This window comes from Sciurus carolinensis, chromosome 4, assembly GCF_902686445.1.
Source record: "Sciurus carolinensis chromosome 4, mSciCar1.2, whole genome shotgun sequence".
Lineage (NCBI taxonomy): Eukaryota > Metazoa > Chordata > Mammalia > Rodentia > Sciuridae > Sciurus > Sciurus carolinensis.
In genome coordinates this window covers 77322470-77340694 of record NC_062216.1, presented here as the reverse complement: position 1 = coordinate 77340694, position 18225 = coordinate 77322470, and positions in this window count along the sequence as shown.

The following is an 18225-nucleotide window of genomic DNA, read 5'->3' as shown; positions in this document are numbered from 1 at the left end:
AGGAGGCCCCTTATCAGAAGCCATCCAGAAACTGGCACCATGAGCTCAGACTTACAGCATTCACAACTGTAAGAAAGACATTTGGGTGGTTGAGACGCTATCTGGTTTATGGCATTTTTGTCCCTGGGGTAAGAAAACAAATTGTTACTGACATAAAGCTACACACTCAATGTGGATAAGCCTAAGACTGAAAACTCAGGGGACCCACTCTCCATGGCTGTCCACATTTTGATGTATTTTACCTCCAGGATCCTGTTCTTACAGTGACGTTTGGAGAAAAAACCTGGTGGTTCATTTGGCACAGGAGGGAAAACTCACTATTCTGAGAAGCTTTTCAGAGAATTCTGCTCTTTGTAACAGTCCTGCTATTGACAGAAACTACTTTACAAAACCTAACAGTATATTTTTAACAGCACCAAACCAACCTGGGGAAGGATTAAGATCAAAGTTCAGCCTGCTCTGATCTTTCAGGAAGGAAGAAAACTACCCAGTGCCAGCCCCCTCTAATCTTCCTTTCTGACTGGTAAGTGGGTAAAGCTCTGAGAAGTACTTGAGAAGGTAAAACCTAATTAAAGGACTGACAGGCAATCATAGGACTATGAAATGCTTCCCCTTTCCCCATACCTTATCTACATGTTACTAGGGCTCCTACAAAATGACAGGAAACCTTGCACATTCAGGCCATATTTTGGAAATCTCTAGGTAAATCAAAAGACACCAGTGAAGATGAAAACAGGAACAACAGAGGAACTAGCTCCCAATATACACAATTCTAGAAAACAGAAAACAGATTCTAACTCCTAAGTACAGAAACAAAAAACCTTACACTAAAGGGCTGTTTACCTCAGTTCTTTCATCTGGTGACACATCATTATAAGATAAATTATATGGGATAATTGCAAATTTCAACAAAAAATTATAAGCATACCAAAAGATAACACAACTTGAAGAAACGGGGTAAGCATCAAAATCAGATCCAGATACATCAGAAATGTTGGGATTATGAGACTAGGAATTATGATACTATGTAAATAGAAAAAGAAGAAGCAAAATACAAGAATTATTGGACGAAGTAAAAATAGAGATATAAACTGTAAGAGTCAGAAAAAAAAATTCTGGAAATAAAAAATACTGTACCACAAAGAAGAATGCCTGTAATAGTTTCCATAACAGACTGAAAATGGCTGAGAAAAGAATATGCAAATGGGAAGAAGGGTAAACAAAACCTTCTGAAAAGGGAATGTACAGAAAGAAAGAATGAAAAAGTTGAAACAAAATCTGAAAGTTATGATATAATTACAAAAGATATGTGCATAATGGGGACTCCTGAAAGAAGAGAAAGGCACCAAAGAAAATATCTGAGGTAATAATGACTGTTTTTGATATTAAATACTTTTATCAGCCCACAGATCTAGGAAGCTCTGAGAACACCTAGCATGATTTAAAGACAGAAAGAAAGAAAAACTCCAACATTTTAAAAAGATAAATGAAATGACTAATAAGTGATTAAGTAGGCTGACTTAGAAAGAGAATAATTTGCAAAATATAAATAGATGGTCCAATTTTAAATTGGCATATAGGCTTGAATTTTGCCCAATCTGTGTTAATAAAGTGCAACATGGCAAACGGATTTAGGAGCACTTATGGCATTTAAGTTTGAATTTAAATTCATCACCATTAAATATATTTAGAAAGAGTTCTCCAGTTACACCCAAGTTGCTTTTGTTCTCCTTCAGCATATCACAGAATTGAAATCCCCACTAGGAGACGCTAGGAGTCGGTGTCTGTGTCCAACAACCACATCCCCCTCCAAGGATGCCGGCACCACAGATGCCCATGCTCTTACCCCAACAGTAGAATGCAAATCATTGTCACTGGGTGCTTGGTAGGTTAGGGAAGGGCCCAGTGGTGTCCCACTGCTGTGGTATAGCTGCAGTCCTGTTCTTAGGTGGGCGTTTATCCTTCCCTTCTTCCTTGTGTCAAGCAGACAAACTTACCTTTGTGTTTGTGGCAGATTTTGCACAAGCTGGATTGTGGGGTGTAGAAGAATGTTTCTCACCTCTATTCTGGTGTGAACCCAGACAATCTTCAGACCTCTGAAACTTTTAGTTCATCAATTTCTGATAAGGGCTTAAGAGCAGTGGTAAGAGCAAAAATTCCTAGCTAGAAACTAAGGTACAGAGTTGATTCCAAACAAGGGAGGTTCTTAAGTACCCTAAAGTGATAACCATGAACTAGTAGGTAGGGATGGCTCCACCACCAATGCAGTGGTCCTTACAAGAGAATTTTCATGGAAACTAAACTTAAAAACAAAGAAGGAAGTTGAGCATCGTGGCAACACACCTATAATGTCAGTGACTCAGGAGGCTGAGGCAGGAGGATTGCAAGTTTAAAGCCAGCCTTAGCAACTTGGGGAGGCCCTAAGAAACTTAACCAGACCCTGTCACAAAATAAAAAATAAAAAACACTGAGAATGTGACTCAGTTGTTAAGCAGTCCTGGGTTCAATCCCTGGTACCAAAATCAAACAAACAAACAAATAAAAGCCCCTCCCACCCCCAAAAAACAAAGGGGGCCCCCAAAAAACATAAAAGACAATTCCTAATAGTGAACATAAAAATAAGAACTATTGAACTATCAACTATGCAGGAAAATGTCACTCTTGAATATTAAAGAATGTTTTTTGTGGTTGTTTTTATTTGTTTGTTTTGGTACAGGGGATAGAACCCAGGGGCACTTAAACACTGAGCCACAATAGATATTATTACATCACATGCTATTATATAAAGTGCTATTCATGGCAGCGTTTTGTTATAATTGCAAAATTCCATAATAAACCAGAAAATGTTCCTTGAAATAGAACTGGTTAATTAAATTTTGTTATATCCTTATAGTGTAACATTTGCAATTGCTTACAAAAAGTAGCTTCTTATGTACTAATAGGGAATTATCTACAAGATATACCTTCAAATAAAAAATAAGCAAGCAGGACTATTATATTGAGTCATGTAACTTTTGGTTTTGTCGGTAGCATGCATGTTTCCAAGATTGTCTTTGAAATAATATCTAAGAACCTAGTTTTATATATATATATATATATACATATATATATATATATATATATGGAATGACTTATTATATATAAAACCTCTGGGAGGGGTGATAAAAGAACAAGGTATGAAATGGGAAAAAAAATTTTTCACATTTAAAAATTTTGTTTCTGTGTACATTGTAAACAATGTGAATGTATTATTTACCTATTCAAATAAATTTAATTGAATAATTAGAAAAAAAAAGTAAACTCTTTCACCAAATCAAAACAAGTTTGTTTATTCTCTAATTTATTGATTCTTGACATTTCAAAAAAATAAGTTAATTTTTTGGATTTATTTGACTTGATAGAAAACTTTTATCCTTGCTTAGGCATGTTTTAAGAGACAATATTTTTTATAAATCAGGCATGGGTAATTGATATGAGCAAACACCCTAAGTTATTACTTTTACTAATAACCATTAAGTAATGAAAAATTAAGACTTTGATTTTAGCAATTGTTTGAATTAGCAAGGCAGGTAAATCTCTTTTCAGATGTCATGGAAATATGTAGCATTATTAAAATATGTTGGCTTGAGACACCCATGTTTCCTATTAGCTGTAGTTGTCCATTGAAAATTTCTATATCAAAGAATATATTTATTACAGAAAAAGTCATTCCTTAGGCAAAAATTTATTAGCGTAGTTTCAAAGCATATGTGTGGGATCATTTAGTGAACAAAAAATTTGTGACATATACATAAGCTATTAAGTAGTAATTAGTTATTTCTAAAACTAATGCATGTTTTAGTTGTTTCTAAAACAAATTCATTATTGCTGATAAATGAGTAGTTAAGAAGAAAGGGTACTAAAAGTGGTGTGTAGATAAGAATTAGATTCTTTTTCTTCTGAATCTTCTAAAACTTCTGGGAAGTGACTAAACACAGAAAACTTCTTATATGACACACATTGTAACTAGAAATAAAAAATATCTCCAGTTTCCTATGACTCATTAATGTGCAAAGAGCTTGAGGCTTCACTACTATTCTCACTTCCAGTATTTAAAGAGGTGGTTGGCATTTTCAACATGAGTTACTCTTTTCTCTCTGAGTCTTGTATATGATTCTCTTCTTGTATATGATTTTCCTTTTCATTCTTCAGGTTTGGGAAATTTTCTGATATTATTTCATTGAATAGCTTTTTCATTTGTAAAACTAAGCAATGAGAATGGAGAACATGGATCTCAAATTACAATAGATGGAAAAAATATTGTATAATCTTATTTTCCTTCCAATGTACATGAATGTAACTGATAGCAAGTAAAAAATTCAACTGCCCAAAAATTTTAGTGGCAAAGTCACCAACTTTTAGTTTATTATTTCATCTTTCATAACAGTATTTTTTGAGGTATCTCATCATCTTAAGCTATGCTTTTATGGTTTTCCTCCTATTTTCTTAACTGCTTTTCTCAGAAACCTTTTATATTTATTGCCATCACCCCAATACCTTACACATTTGGGTGTCCAAAGGGTCAGACCTCAGATATTCCTATGACCACATACCTCATACTATTGCTTGATGATATCAACACACTTGATTTGACCTCTCATCTGAGCTTCATAATCATACATCAAAATGTTGATGTGATGTCCCTGTAGATTTAACAAACTTATTAAACATATCTGAAACTAAACTCATGATAATCTCTATGAGTCAATGGCAAAATAGTTGGACCCAAATAGTCAAAATTGTTGGACCCAAAACTTTGGAAATATCCCTGCTTCTCTTTCACATGTTTTCAAAATATATCCAGAATCTGGCTACACTTTCTCAGCACCAACTCTGCCAACCTTGATCAAGCCACCATCATCTCTCGCCTGGATGACTCCTAAGAGCCTCTTAAGCAGACTCCTGGCATGCCTATTTAAATTATCCCCACTGACACACAGTCTAATGTGAACAGAGTATTCAGAGTGATCTTTTAAAATAGGAAACTACCTCTTTTAATTTGCTTGCTAAAACCCTTAAACAGTGTATCACTATATTCATGCATAAATCACAGTGTCTACAATGACCTCAAATTCCTATTTTTATTTTGAATGTTAGGCATCTTCATTATAATGTGCCTTGGTATGGATCTGTTGTGATTTTGTGCATTTGCTATTCTGTAAGCCTCTTGTATATGATTTTCCTTTTCATTCTTCAGGTTTGGGAAATTTTCTGCTATTATTTCATTGAATAGGTTGTTCATTCCTTTGGTTTGTATCTCTGTGCCTTCCTCAATCCCAATAATTCTTAAATGTGGTCTTTTCATGATGGCCCATAGTTCTTGGAGATTCTGTTCATGATTTCTTACTATCTTCCCTGTTTGGGCAACTTTATTTTCAAGATTAAATATTTTGTCTTCATTGTCTGAGGTTCTGTCTTCCAAGTGGTCTACTCTGTTGGTGTTGCTTTCCATTGAGTTTTTTATTTGGTTTATTGTTTCCTTCATTTCAAGGATTTCCATTTTTTTTTTTTTTTTGAGAATCTCTATGTCTTTGTTGAAATGATCTTTTGCTTCCTGCACTTGCTCTTTTAATGGCTTATTTGTATTATCATTCATTGCCTGCATTTGCTCTCTTATCTCATCCTTTGCTTCATCAATCATCTTAATCATGTAAAATCTGAAGTCCTTTTCTGACATTTCTTCTACCATACTGTCATTGGATTCTATTAATATAGAATCTAGATTTGTTTGAATCATTTTCTTCCCTTGTTTTTTCATGTTGCTAATGTATCTTCCCCTCTAGCAGTGCAGATCTGGGGTATTGCAGATTCCCCCCTATAGTCTTATAGTGGCCCTATAGGTTTCCAAAACCTTTTCTTTAAGGGGAGATCAATATTAGCAGTGCCCAATTCAGACACTGTGCAATCCTAGACCAAATAGCCCCTATGAGGATGATAACAATATTGTCATAATAAACAGAATGAGTTCAAATATTATCTTCAGTATAACAAACAGACTTTCAATAAGGTCTGCAGTTTCTAATGGAGGACAAAGAGGATGCAGAGGGATGTAGGATGTAGCTGTTAATGGGATAAGAAAAGAATATACAGAAGTTCTAGTTAATAGAAAGGGTGAGAGTATAATCAAAAGAAATTGGATGTTAGCATGCAAAAAGGGAGAAAGAGACTCTGAGGGAACAGGTAAACAAAAGGAAAAGAGAGTGAGAAAAGTAAAGAAATAAAAACTTAAAATTGTTCAATAAGGAGAAAAAGGAAAATCTACACTATAACAGTCATATAGTATTCAAACCTCCCAGTCTTCAGTATCCTGATGCATGAGAGGTACCTGACAATGAACTTCAATGCTCCAGCAGGAGTCTCAGGATGAGTTTTGACCCACCTAAAGATGGGAGATACAGCTTCCAGGATTATCCAAGATGGCCACTCTGGTTTCCAAATGTGTTGGCAAATAGGAAGCTGCAGCTCGGGGGTGTGGGTGTGGTCTGCTGGAGGTCCTGGAGGTGGGGTGTGGTTGGTCAGGAGGGGTCTTGGAGGTCGGGTATGTTTGTTGTGGTTGCAGGATCCTGGAGGCAGGGTGCAATCAGTCGGTCTGGGGTCTCAGTGATAGAGCGCAGTCGGTCTGGGGGTTCTGGCGGCAGGGAGCAGTCAGTCGATGTGAGGGCCATAGAGGTAGGGAGTGATCCGTCAGGCGGAGGGATCCTGGAGACAGGGCTTACTCAGTCTGGCCAGAGGTCCTATGGGGTCTGGCTGTTGTCTCAAAATGGCGGCAGCCACGTGCAATCAAACCTGCAGGTACTTTGACAGTGAACTTCCAGGCAACAGCAGGCAGCTGGCGCTCCACTGGCGGTTGGCAAATCAGTTTTCTGACTGTGTCGGACAATCAGGAGGTGAACCTCGTGCGGTGGGTGATGGATAGGTGTAAGGCAGGCAATGGATAGGCAAGAGGCAGGCAAATGGCGGATGATAGGCGCCTGATAGTGAGCAATCTGCAGTTAAAAAAGGCATTGATATGCTGGCAGACTACACGTAATCTCAGTAGACAAGTGGGGTAAACAGCAGGGGATTGATAAGCAGCAAAAACTGCCTCACCAAGAAACAGATATCTTCTGCTTGAAACTGGAGTTACAGAGCGACAAGGAACGCAGTCTCCCTCTAGTCCACCATCTTGGATCTCTTCAAATTCCTGAACCATCTTGCCCTTGAATGTAATTCCCACAAGAACAGGATAAATTTGTGCCTTTTAGTAATTGCTGTGATTCCAACACATAGAATAGTGTATGGCACAGAGTGAGAACTCCATAAATACTGGGTTGCATAGCCCATTGCCTTCATGAGATTCCCATGGTAATTGGGTTTACATATATATATAAAACAAATTGGGGGGGGGGTCATTTTCTGGACCAGCTGCCTGAACATCAGTCAATAAATCTATGTGGACTTATGGGCTTATTAATTATATTGAATTGCTCAAATAAGGTAGAAACTGTGCAAAATAATGTCATAAAAATATTAATGACCAAACTAGAGATACAGGATTATAGAATGAATGATCCAGAAATGGATTCTCTTCAGTTCCCAGGTGTTATCAAATAAATCTCTGTGAACTTCACTCAGAGGAAAGACTGGGTTTAGATACAGTTATTCTTTCATCAGTATATTTTTCTTTTTTCCTTCAACCTTATCTGAAAAACACAAGCGTCTTAATTCATTTTGTGTTGCTATAATAACTACCTGACACTAGGTAATGTGTAAAGAGAAAAGGTTTATTTTATTCATGATTCTGATGGCTGAGATGAATAAACAATGTGGTGGCTTCAAAGGACCTTCCTGGCTACAGCTCAATATGGTGGAGAAGCAGAGAGGGAAGTGCTCACCTGCAGAAGAGACAAGTGGCTTTTATACCATGTACTTCAAATAATCATTTCAAAATGTGTTCACAACCAGTTATTTTATTTAGAGTTTAAGGGTCTTGTCACTAAGATTAGTCTAGATTATAATTAATTCTTTTAATATGCCTGAAGTAAGAGCTCATACAGATATTCTAATATGTGAAAAGTAAGTTAAATCTCTCTGTGAGAAATAGTAATATCTTCCAAAAAGTGAAGGATAAAAAAATGCAAAAACACAAAGTACATGATTCTGTTAAAAACAATGCCCTCAAATATTTATTTTACAACCTAGTCTCTTCATTTCTGGTTTTGTTCCTACCCAGCAGCAAATTCAATGTCTACTTGGAAAAATCTCACATTGATTCACAGTCCCTGAATGCCTTCAACTGTAATAATCGTAACTTGCTACAATTCAACAATCTACTCTATGGTCTACATTTTGTACCTGAAATAAAGAGACACATTAAATACATCTGAATTTTTAAATATTACTGTTTCCTTGTGGTTCTTCTCCTCTCCTTATTTCCCACTTAATTCTGTTACATGTCTATTAAAACATTTTACTCATTTGTGAAGGTTGTTAATCTTTTTTTAAATTAATCTCTGAGCTCTCAATATATGACTACATATCACATTATGTTAACTATTTTTTTTGTTTGTCCAAAAGTGTCAAACACCTTTCAAAGTACTATTTCATTTTATAATTTTTCTTTTCATATTTTTCAAATAAAGGTTAATAATGCAGTCTCTTTGTTTTCTTCTTTTGTGGATATTGCTTGTGTTATTGTTTCATTACCAATACATATTTATTTTCCCCAAAATACAATCAGTTGTTCAAGCAAAATTTATTGAATGCTCTACAACTTATTTTCCAATTCACATGCTAAGTAATATTTTTTGTTTTTTTGTTTTTGATTTTGTCTCTAGTATATGTGAAGTCCTAAAATGGCAAGACAGTGGATCTGGAATCTTCCTGTATGGAACTTAGAGTATTTGAAAACAAAAAAAGTAACTATTAGTCAATAGCCACAGAAATTATTTTTAATTTAAACATTTTACTATTGCTTAAAAGGAAAGGTAGATTTAAAACATGGTGCTATAAAAAATATAATAGAGCTAATTGACCTAGTTCAGGAGTTCTATGAGAGTTTCCTAAGAGACTGCAGATTGGGATAACGTACTAATAAATTTAATTCTTACAGTTACATTAAAAAAGAGGGAGAGGATTGGGGATGTAGTTCAGTGATAGAGCACTTGCCTAGTGTGCTTGAGGCCTAGGCTCTAGCACCAGTACTGCAAAAAAGGAAGAAAAGGAAAGAAAGAAAGAGAGAAAGAGAGAAAGAGAGAAAGAAAGAAAGAAAGAAGGAAGGAAGGAAGGAAAGAAGGAAGGAAGGAAGGAAGGAAGGAAGGAAGAAAGGAAGGAAGGAAGGAAGGAGAGAGAGAGAAGGAGGGAGGGTGAAAAAGTGGGAGGAAGTGTTTCAGGCAAAGACAACAGGACGCTCAAAGTCCTGCTGGTGTTAATAGGAATGGCCCTTCCCTAAGGAGGGTGGTTTGGCAGTAGCATCCAGACAGGGTGGATGTGGTACCTGTGAGGCTGCAGAGACAGCCTGGGTCACAGCAGAGGCAGACAGTTTGAAAAACATCTGCTGTTTAAAACAGACCAGGTCTTGCAATTGACATGATGTAGAGAAGGAGATAAGTAGGACAACTCCAGGTTTCTGTCTTTATCAACAGGTTGAAAAGTGGTGAGCTTTTCTAACATAGGAACATAGTTGTAAGGGAGATGTTGTTTATATTCGTTTGGGAATGTCAAGTTGGAGAAGCTAATGTTTGGGACATTAAAAGGAGATGTTAATTGATAAGAAAGTGTATGAGATGACACCTAAAGGACAAAAGTTTTCAGCACACATACAGCATGAACACCTGTTTATGGTGGTAATTGAAATAGTGAGGATGGGTGAAGATACCAAGAGAATATAGAACCAGGAAAGAGATGCTGAAGAAGAAGGGAGTGATGAATGGTGATGAATATCACCGAGAGTTCAAATAAGAGGAATATAAAGGGTACATTGAGTGAAATAGATCATGTGTGACCTAAAAGATTGCAGGAGGCGTGGAGTCATGGGAATGGAATCAGATTTTAACAGATTGAGTAGTAAGTATAAAATCAAATGCAGACAGAACTTTGGGAACTTTTGCCTGTTTAAGAAAGATTGAGAGTGAGATAAGAAGTTTGTTGGGATATGAGATCAAATGAGATTAAAAATAGCATGTAGTTTTAAGCTGACAGAAAGGATACTACTATTACAACTGAATATTCAGAAAGAAAGACACGTAGTAAACAGAGTGTGAGTCTTTGGTGGCAGGAATAAATGGACCCAAATAAAGAGAAAATTAGTCTTATCAAAGAGTAAGAACTCAGTTTTTTAACAAAACACAAGTAAGATGAGAAGCATGTAGATGTAAGGTGTCAGCTAAGAGATTTTCAGTCTGATTCATGTCTTCCATTTCTCTGTGACCTAGGTTATCTCAACATAAGAGGAGTTGTGAGAGAATAAGAGATTTGATATGAATGAAAGACGTGTAATAAAATTACCTTCATAGAATGTGCAAGAGTGGTGACCAAAGTAATGTAACAGGACATTCTGCATCAGTGTCAAAACAGTTTCATGTTGGTGACAATGAATTTGCAGCACAGTAAATCTGACCTGTCCTGTAAGTGTTTGGTTCCACAATCATTGACAGAGAGAAACAAATTCATATAGGATCATAATTTTGCTGAACAAGTGGGGTAAAAGGGGTTCAGGGAAGTTTAGTGTGTTGGCAGAAATACCTTATGATGGAACCAACCTGAACCTGGAGAAAGGTGAAGGACACAGACCCACGAGTTAGAAGTAGAGTTGCAGATAAGGCTCGAGATGCTAATGAAATGAAATTATCTTTTTTATAACACAGGAATGGTGTGAACAAGTTTGATGTTGACGTGTGTGGAAGGTGGAAGACTTTAGTAGTTCATTTTTGAGATGAACTATTTAAAGGTTACAAGAAAACAAGGCATATCATACCATACTGTGCTGCATTGTGTTGTGCTATAATGAGCAAACCGTTAACACCATCAGTAAGGCATTCTTGAGAGGTAGCAGTTAAAATTCAAGACTGTGAGTAGTGAGCTCCCGTGGTAATGATTGGCTGAGACAGTGGAAAAGGTTATTTGGAGGGAGGGAAGCAAAGAGTTCTAGTGGCCAGTATGAATGAGGGTCAAGGGTACCAACACCATGGAGAGAAAGGCTGTGCTCCGTCATCAGTGATGAACACAAAGGATGTCTGGGAGGACATAGGCAGCAATGTGCACAGGGGAAATGAACTCGCATGGGAAAATGAACTTTGTAAGAAAAATGTGTGAGCAAGGCTGAGGGGAATGATGTCAGTAGTGTGGTTCTGAGTCATCAGGTACAAACTACCAAGAAAGTCAAAGTTTGAAATCTAAGTCGGGTAATTTCTTAATGCCCACAAGTTGGTGACCACCGGTGTCTTTCAAGTTATATAGTTATTTGTTACATCACATCAGACTATATTTTCTATATTATGCTAAACAAAATATGAACACTATGCAACGTGTTCTAGTATTGACTACCACTATGAATTGTTAAGTACAATTTAACAGGTAAGGTAAAAAATATAATTTTTATTCCAACAAACCTACATGCCTTTTTATGTATTCTATGAGATTCTTCTTCCATGAATCTGCTAATGCAGCTTCATTTTGGCTCATTTTACTTTTTCTTCCTCAGATTTGATATGGTGATGTTCTCATTAAGCAATTTTTAATTTTTTTCTCTTTTGGTGCATTTTAGATGTACATACCAGTTGGGTTCATTTTGACATAATAATACAGGTATGGGCATTAATTTACTCCTTTTCAGTCCTCTTCCCTTTCCCTCTTCCCTCGCTGCAATCTCCTTCTACTCCACTGACATTCCTTCTATATTTATAATCAGATACCCTCCCTCTGCTTTATTTGATCCTTAATTTTCTGGGTCTGGCTTATTACATGTAGCAAGATGCTCTCTACTTCCACCCATTTACCAGCAAATACCATACCATTCTTCTTTATGGATGAGTAAGACTCCATTGTGTATATACACCATGTTTTCTTAATCAAGTATTGATCAGCATCTGGGCAGTTTCCATAACTTGACCATTGTGAGTTATGTTGCTATAAATATTGATGTATCTCTATCAGTACAGTTTGCTGCTATTAGTTCTTTTGGATAAATATCGAGGAGTGGGATAGCTGGGCCATTCAGTGGTTTCTTTCCTAGTTTTTCGAGGGATCTTCATACAGTCTTCCAGAGTGATTTTTTCTAATTTGCTGTCCCACCAGCAAAGTGTGAGTGTGCCTTTTCCCCCACATCTTCACCAGTACTTATCACTATTTGTATTTTTGATAATTTCCATTCTGACTACAGTAAGATGAAATCTCAGTGTATTTTTTTTTCTTTCATTTCCCTGATTGCTAGGTATGTCGAACAGTTTTTCATATTTTTTTGGCCATTTGTGTTTCTTCTTTTCATCAAGCAGCTTTTCCATTCAATTCTTTCCTCATTTATTTTATTTTATTTTATTTTCAAGTGTTAAATATCAAACATGACTTTTTAATTTTTATTTGTTCTAATTAGTTGTACATGACAGTAGAATGCATTTTGACACATCATACATAAATGGAGCATAACCTCTCATTCATCTTGTTGTACATAATGTAGATTTACAACAGTCATGTAAGCATATATTAATATAGGGTAATAATGTCCAATTCGTTCTAATATCATTCCTACCCCATGCTACCTCCCCTCCGTTTATTCCCCACTGTATACTCAGAATTACCTCTATTCTCCCCTCAACGTATTGTGAATTAGCATCCACGTATCAGAGAAAACTTTTGGTCTTTGGTTCTTTGAGATTGGCTTATTTCACTTAGCACAATTTTCTCCAGTTCCATCCATTTACCTGCAAATGCCATAATTTCATCCTTCTTTAAGACTGAGTAATATTCCATTGTGTATATATACCACACTTTCTTTATCCATTCATCTCCATACTGCTTTCCATAGTGGTTGCACAATCTGCAAAGAATGAGTGTACCTTTTTCTGCACATCCTCGCCAACACCTATCGTTGCTTGTTTTCTTGATAATAGCCATTCTAATTGAAGTGAGATGAAATCTTAGGGTGGTTTTGCTTTGCATTTCTCTAATTGCTAGAAATGTTGAATTTTTTTCATATATTTGTTGATTGTATTTTTCTTCTGTGAAGTGTCTGTTTAGTTCCTTTGTCCATTTATCGATTGGGTTATTTATTTTTTTATTTTGGTGTTAAGTTTCTTGAGTTCTTTATACATCCTGGAGATTAATGCTCTATCTGACGTGCATGTGGTAAAAATTTTCTCCCATTCCATAGACTTTCTCTTCCTGTTATTGATTGTTTCCTTTGCTGAGAAGAAGCTTTGTATTTGGTTCTATCCTATTTATTGATTCTTGCGCTTTCGGAGTTTTATTAAGGAAGGTAGTTTCTAAGCCCACATGGTGAAGATTTTGACCTACTTTTCTTCTATTAGGTGCAGGGTCTCTGTTCTAGTGCCTAAGTCTTTGATCCACTTTGAGTTGATTTTCATGCAAGGTGAGAGATGGGAGCTTAATTTTATTTTGCTACATGTGTATTTCCTGTTTTTCCAGCACCATTTGTTGAAGAGGCTATCTTTTCCCCAATGTATGTTTTTGACAGTTTTGTCTAGTATGAGATAACTGTATTTATGTGGGTTTATCTCTGTGTCTTCTATTCTGTTCCACTGGTCTGTGTATCTGTTTTAGTGCCAATACCATGCTGTTTTTGTTACTATAGCACCATAGTCTAGTTTAAGTTCCGGTATTGTGATGCCTCCTGTTTCATTTTTCTTGCTAAGGATTGCTTTGGCTATTCTGTATCTCTTATTTTTCCAAATAAACTTCATGATTACTTTTTCCATTTCTATGTAGAATGTCATTGGGATTTTAATAGGAATTGCATTGATCTGTATAACACTTTTGGTGGTATGAACATTTTGACAATATTAATTCTGCCTATCCAAAAACATGGGAAATTTTTCCATCTTCTAAGGTCTTCTTCAGTTTCTATCTTTAATGTTCTGTAGTTTTCATTGTAGAGGTCTTTCACTTCTTTTGTTAGATTGATTCCCAATTTTTTTTTTTTCAGGCTACTGTGAATGGGGTAGTTTTCTTAATTTCTCTTGCAGTGGATTTATCACTGATGTATAGGAACACATTTGATTTATGAGGGTTAATTTTATATCCTGCTGATTTCATCTCTTAGTTCTAGAATGTTTCTGGTGGAATTTTTTGGATCTTTTGTAGAATTATGTCATTGAAAAATAGTGATAGTTTGAGTTCTTCTTTTCCTATCTGTATCCCTTTAATTTCTTTCATCTGCCTAATTGCTCTGACTGGAGTTTGAAGGACAATATTGAATAGATATGGTGAAAGATGGCATCCCTGTCTTGTTCCAATTTTTATAGGGAATGTTTTCAGTTTTTCTCCATTTAGAATGATGTTGGCCTTGGGCTTAGCATAGATAAACTTTTACAATGTTGAGGTATATTCCTATTATTCCTAGTTTTTCTAGTGTTTTGAGCATGAAGAGGTGCTATATTTTGTCAAATTCTTTCTGTGCATCTATTGAGATGATCATATGATTCTTCTCTTTAAGTCTATTGATGTGATGAATTATGTTTATTGATTTCTGTATGTTGAACCAATCTTGCATCCCTGAGATGAACCCTACTTGATCATGGTGCACTATCTTTTAAATATGTTTTTGTATGTGATTTGCCAAAATTTTATTCAGAATTTTTGCATCTATATTTATCAGGCATATTGATCTGAAATTTTCTTTCCTTGATGTGTCTTTGTTTGGTCTCCAAATTATAATGATACTAGCTTCATAGAATGTGTTTGGAAGAATTCCCTCCTTTTCTACTTCATGGTATAATTTGAGGAGTATTGGTGTTAATTCTTCTTTGAAGGTCTTGTAGATCTTGGCTGAGAATACATCTGGTTCTGGGCTTTTCTTAGTTGGTAGGCTTTGGTGGCTTCTTCTATTTCATTGCTTGAGATTGATCTGTTAAAATTGCGTATGTCCTCCTGGTTCGTTTTGTGTAAGTAATGTTTCTAGAAATTTGCTGATGTCATCAAGATTTTATATTTTCAAAATAGTTTCTAATTATCTTTTGTGTCCATCATATTTCCTTTTTCATCACGAATTTTAGTAATTGGAGTTTTCTCTCTCTCTTCCTTAATGTGGCTAAGGGTTTATCAATTTTATTTATTTTTTCAAAGAACCAAATTTTTGTTTTGTCAATTTTTTGAATTATTTCTTTTCTTTCAGTTTCACTGATTTTAGCTCTGATTTTAATTATTTTTTGTTTTCTACTGCTTTTGATGGTGATTTGTTCTTTTTCTAGGGCTCTAAGATGTAATGTTAGGTCTTTTATTCCTTGACTTTCTATTCTTTTAACAAATAAGCTTAATACAATGAACTTTCCTCTTAGTATTGCCTTCATGGTGTCCCAGAGATTTTGATATGTTGTATCACTACACTCTTTTACTTCTAAATATTTTTTCATCCCTGATTTCTTCTGTCATTCATTCATCATGTTTTATTTAGTCTCCAGATTTTAGAGGAGCTTCTATTTTTTATTCTATCATTGATTCCTAATTTTATTCCATTATGATCTGATAGGATGCAGGGTATTATCTTTAGTTTTTTTATATTTGCTAAGAGTTGCTTTCTGGCATAAGATATCATCTATTTAAGAGAAGGATTCCTATGCTGCTGAGAAGAAAGTGTGTTTGTTCATTGATGGATAAAATATTCTATATACGTCTGGTAAGTCTAAATTATTGATAGTATTGTTTAGTTATGTAGTTTCTTTGTTTAGTTTTTGTTCAGAAGATCTATCCAGTAGTAAGAGGTGTGTTAAAGTCACCCAATATTATTGGGTTGTGATCTACATGATTCTTGAAGTTGAGAAGGGTTTGTTTGATGTACATAGTTGTGCCATTGTTTTGGGCATAAATATTTAAGATATGTTTTATTGATCTCTAATTCCCTTAAGCAGTATAAAATGTCCTACTTTGTCCCTTCTGATTAACTTTGACTTATAGTCCACTTTATCTGACAAGGAGGATAGAAATCCCTGCTTGCTTATGAGATCCATGTGAGTAATATGTTTTTTCCCATTTTTTCACCTTCAGTCTGTATATGTCTTTTGGAGACAGCATATTGTTTGGTCTTGTTTTTTAATCCAATAGGCCATTCTTTGTATTTTGATTGAAGAGTTTAGGCCATTAATGTTCAAGATCATTATTGAAATATGATTCGTATTCCCAGGCATTTTTGGTTCATTTCTAGTTTTAAATTTGAATTAGTTTCTTCTTTGATTGACTGTTCCTTTAGTGTAGTTCCTCCCTTCTCCGGTTTCAGTTTTTTTGTTTCATTTCCTCCTCATGCAATATTTTGGTGAGAATATTCTGAAGTGCAGGCTTTCTGACTATAAATTCTTTTATTTTTTCTTATCACGGAAGGTTTTTATTTCATCTTCAAGTCTGAAACTTAATTTTGCTGAATATAGGATTCTTGGTTGGCATCCATTTTCTTTCAGATTTTGATATATGTTGTTCTAGGACCTCCTAACTTTGAGGGTCTGGGTTGAAAAACCAGCTGATATCTGTATTGGTTTCCTCCTATATGTAATCTGATATTTTTCACTTGCAGTCTTATTCTGTGTGCTAGGCATTTTCATTATGTGTCTTGGCATGGGTCTGTTGTAATTTTGCACGTTGGGGGTCCTGTAAGCCTCTTGTATTTGATTTTCCATTTCATTCTTTAGGTTTGGGAAATTTTCTGTTGTAATATCATTGAAAAGATTGTTTATTCCTTTGGTTTGTATCTCTGCATCTTCATCTATCCTGATAAATCTTAAATTTGGTCTTTGTATGTTGTCCCATAATTTTTGGAAGTTCTGTTCATGGTTTCTTAACATCTCTAACTCTTATTTTCAAGATTATTTGTTTTTTCTTTACTGCCTTAGGTTCTGTTTTCCAAGTGATCTAACCCATTGGTGATGCTTTCTATTGAATTTTTAATTTGGTTTATTGTTTCCTTCATTTCAAGGATTTCTTTTTTTTTTTTTTCTTTTTTCAGCATCTCTAAACATTTCTTCCACTATTGTTTCGTTGGATTCTGTTATTAGAATATCTTGGTTTACTTGGGCTGATTTGTTCCCTTGCTTTTTCATGTTGTTTGTCTGTCTACCCATTTAACAGTATGGATCTGAGGCAGCAGCATTTCTACCCTGTGAACTTCTAGTAACCCTGAATGTTTCTAGTACCTCACTGTTTTGGGGAAGACAAGTAATAACAATAACCAACGTAAACAATTTATAACATTAAACCAAACAGTTCCTAATATGACATCTACAATGTTAATTATCAAATAAACAGAAAAGATATGATCAATTGTTGCCTATAATAAAAACAGTAAGTTTGCAAAAGGGTTTACATTTTCAAATGGTGGACAGGGAGAGAAAAGAAGTCATATAAGAGGTGATGTTTATGAGGGAGGAGAGAAGACAGAAGTAAAAGATTAAAGGAAGAGTTAAAGAGAGAACAAGCATTTGTTAGTAGAAGAAAAGAGAAAATCAAAGGATACAGGTAGGATAAAAAATATATAAAAAGCAAAAATTTTAAAAATAAAAATAAAAGAATACAAAAGAAACTAAATTATACTAATCAAACATCCTAGTTCACAAAAACTAATCCATGTAAAATAACTGACTTCAAAAATGCTAGGAATGATTCAAAAGGCCACACATTGTGTGATTGCAGGTCTAGAAAGTTAAGGCACAGAAGAGACACTTCCTTAGAGACAGAAAATAGTTTTGAAGTTTCCAGAACTGATGGGAGGGGGATTGAGGAGTGGCTGCTAAGGTGTATGGGCTTTGGGGGGTGGTGATAAAAACATTCTAAAATCGGATTTTAATGATGGTTGCTAAACTTTGTAAATATACAAAAAAATCACTGAATCGTATACTTTAAATGGGTAAATTTTATGGCATGTGACTTACAACTCAATAAAGATGATCTTTAAAAAGAAAAATAATGCTAGAGATGAGAAGAAAAAGAAAGGAAACTGTATAAATGTCCATGTACCATTAAGATCACAATTAAACAGTGGAAAAGAATTTT